The sequence below is a fragment of the Pleurodeles waltl genome, chromosome 1_2, assembly GCF_031143425.1.
Source record: "Pleurodeles waltl isolate 20211129_DDA chromosome 1_2, aPleWal1.hap1.20221129, whole genome shotgun sequence".
NCBI classification, from domain to species: domain Eukaryota; kingdom Metazoa; phylum Chordata; class Amphibia; order Caudata; family Salamandridae; genus Pleurodeles; species Pleurodeles waltl.
Window position 1 is genome coordinate 162,131,629 of NC_090437.1, and position 2,730 is coordinate 162,134,358.

At 41.2% G+C, this 2,730-nt stretch overlaps 1 non-coding gene across 1 annotated transcript; it reads left to right on the plus strand.

The window, feature by feature from the left end:
• Positions 1 to 704: 704 nt before the first annotated feature.
• On the plus strand, positions 705 to 838 carry LOC138257591 (U8 small nucleolar RNA). The gene has a single exon (XR_011198384.1). It is a non-coding gene; the product is annotated as a U8 small nucleolar RNA (small nucleolar RNA).
• Positions 839 to 2,730: the final 1,892 nt, after the last annotated feature.

Here is a 2,730-nt window from a genome sequence, read left to right on the forward strand (position 1 = left end):
TGAACACTTTCGTAAGTCACGCAAGGAAAAGCTGACTCTTTCAGTACGCATGCGTATTGACGGAGGCTTTCAGAGTCAAAACATCTAAAAATCACATTACGGCACACTGCATCGCAAACGTGACTTTGAAAGCAATTGTAATGAAACAGCATCGCACGGATTTTTGATTTGTTTCTATTATTCGTCTATCGTTGAATCCGTCTATATTTAAGAATGTCATAATAGGTATCTACATAACTTCTGAAAAAAACAAATTGTAATAAAAAAATTAACTTTTCAAAGATTTACGTTTGAAAGTTTGTAAGACAGGCTTTTCGCTGCCCAGCTACACTACACGAAACATGTTTAATTTCAAAACTGACCTTTGTCTACTGTCGAGAATGTTTTTTGTGAATTGCAACATGGCTGCCTTTGTTAGTTAAGCGCATCTATACTGATTCTCCCGCTCCTCCCTCCTCCCCCTCCTACTTAAGATGACCTTGTATGTAAATAACACTCGCACAGGCTATCGGGAACTATAGAGAAAGCAGTTTGGATACATTTTTCCGCGCTTATTCATAACAATAACGTTAAATAACGTTAAATTTCATGGCGTTTCGGAATGTGAATAAGCAATAAAAAATCCTTATAAATATTAATGGTCTTGCACTATGTTTCTCAAGATCTCAGTACATTGAATAATTTATGATAACCGTTTGTCTGTATCGTCAGTGAGGTTAATCCTTACCTGTTCCTCCTTTTGGAGAAACAGAACATGATGACAGAAATTGGATGAGATTATGATTATGCTCTCCGACCCTGAGGTGCCTAACAACCATTTTAGGGTTTCTTGTCTGATTTCACTGACGATCTTACAATACGAGTAAATAATAGATAATACCATCTTTCTTGGCATGTTACCCTCAATTTCTGCCTGTTTGTCAGTGTGTTTTGCCTGTCTCACTGGGATCCTGCTAGCCAGCCTGTTTGTTGTCAGTATGCTTAAGTGTGTCACTGAAGTTCTGCTAACCAGAACTCCTGTGCTTATGCTCTCTAAAAATTTTGGTGGCATAGAGGGCCTTATTTGTGCCCCCCTACATGCCACTATGCCCAATGACCATGCCCAGGGGACATAAGTCCCCTGGGCATGGCCATTGGGCAAGGGGGCATGACTCCTGTCTTTACTAAGACAGGAGTCATTTAAATGGCGTCTGGGCGTCGAAAAAAATGGCGCAAATCGGGTTGAGGCGATTTTTTTGCCTCAACCTGACTTGCCCCATTTTAAGATGCCCTAACGCCATTTTCCCCCTACGCCGGCGCTGCCTGGTCTACGTGGTTTTTTTCCACGCACACCAGGCAGCGCCGGTCTGCTAGCGCCGGCTAACGCCATTCAATAAATACGGCGCCCGCATGGCGCTTCAGAATGGCGTTAGACGGCGCTAAATTTTTTGACGCTAAACTGCGTTAGCGCAGTTTAGCGTCAAAAAGTATAAATATGGGCCTAAATTTAATATGTAAACATTTATAACAAGTATTTATAAAGGTGTACAACTGGTGGGATAATCCTCACCTCCATGTTCTTAATAGAGTCTGAAAATTCTTGACGAGATAGCTAGATTTTTTTTTATTCTATGTCATTCTATGAAAGTAGAATCATTTGACCAGTTCCCTGCAGCCTTTATATTCTCTAATCTAGCACCAGTTGAAAAGGCTTTAGAAGCCGTGGCTCCTCTAACTGAGTGAGCTCCAAATATGCTTATATCTATACCTGCCTCTGCTAATAACCATTTAACCCAACGAGCCAAAGTTGCTGCAGTGACTGGCCGAAAAGACTTCTGTAAGGAAATGAACAATTTACCAAAGACATCTTGTCTGAATTCACATGTGCAATCTTCATAAGCCTTTATACATTGAACAACACAAAGGCCCGTATTTATACTTTTTTAGCGCCGCGTTTGCGCCGCTTTTTGACGCAAAAGCAACGCAAACTTACAAAATCCAATTGGATTTTGTTAGTTTGCGCCGCTTTTGCGTCAAAAAGCGGCGCAAACGCGGCGCTAAAAAAGTATAAATACGGGCCAAAGTTTTTTATTATGCGGAAAAGAAAGGTAAGAAATTCATTTTGAAGAAGTTTTAGTACGTCTGGTAATGGAAAACGATACTCCTTCAGGAGTAAATACTCTACCTGATAAATCCAAGGCTTTAACATCTGAAACTCGTCTACAGGACAATAAACATAACAGGATCGTCAGCTTAGCTGACAAATACTTACGGGATAACCCTTCATTATCAGGCCAATTTCTGAGAAAAAACGCAGAACAATATTAACATCCCATAAAGTTGTATATTTTGGTTGAGGAAGTTTAATCATACGGATACCCCTAAGCAGTTTACAAATCAAAGGATGTTCCCCAACCGGCTTACCCTGAATATGAGGGTGACCAGCTGACAGGGCAGAACGACAATTATTAATTGTCCTATATGCCAAAGCTTGGAAAGCCAAATCATATAGAAAGTTGGCTATGACATGAATCTCTGACCCCTCAGGATCCAAACTCCTTGTACCGCACCAACATAACCACTTCCTCCAGGGTTGTTCATATCTGTTATGAATGGAGGGAGCCCAAGACTGGGATAAGAAAAACAATGCAGATTCCGAAACTCCAGGCACTTGCCATCGTCACCTGAAAGTCGGCAAGCCATCAGGGACAGCAATCCATGCAGAATCAGAGGGTGGTAGCTTCCTATCGG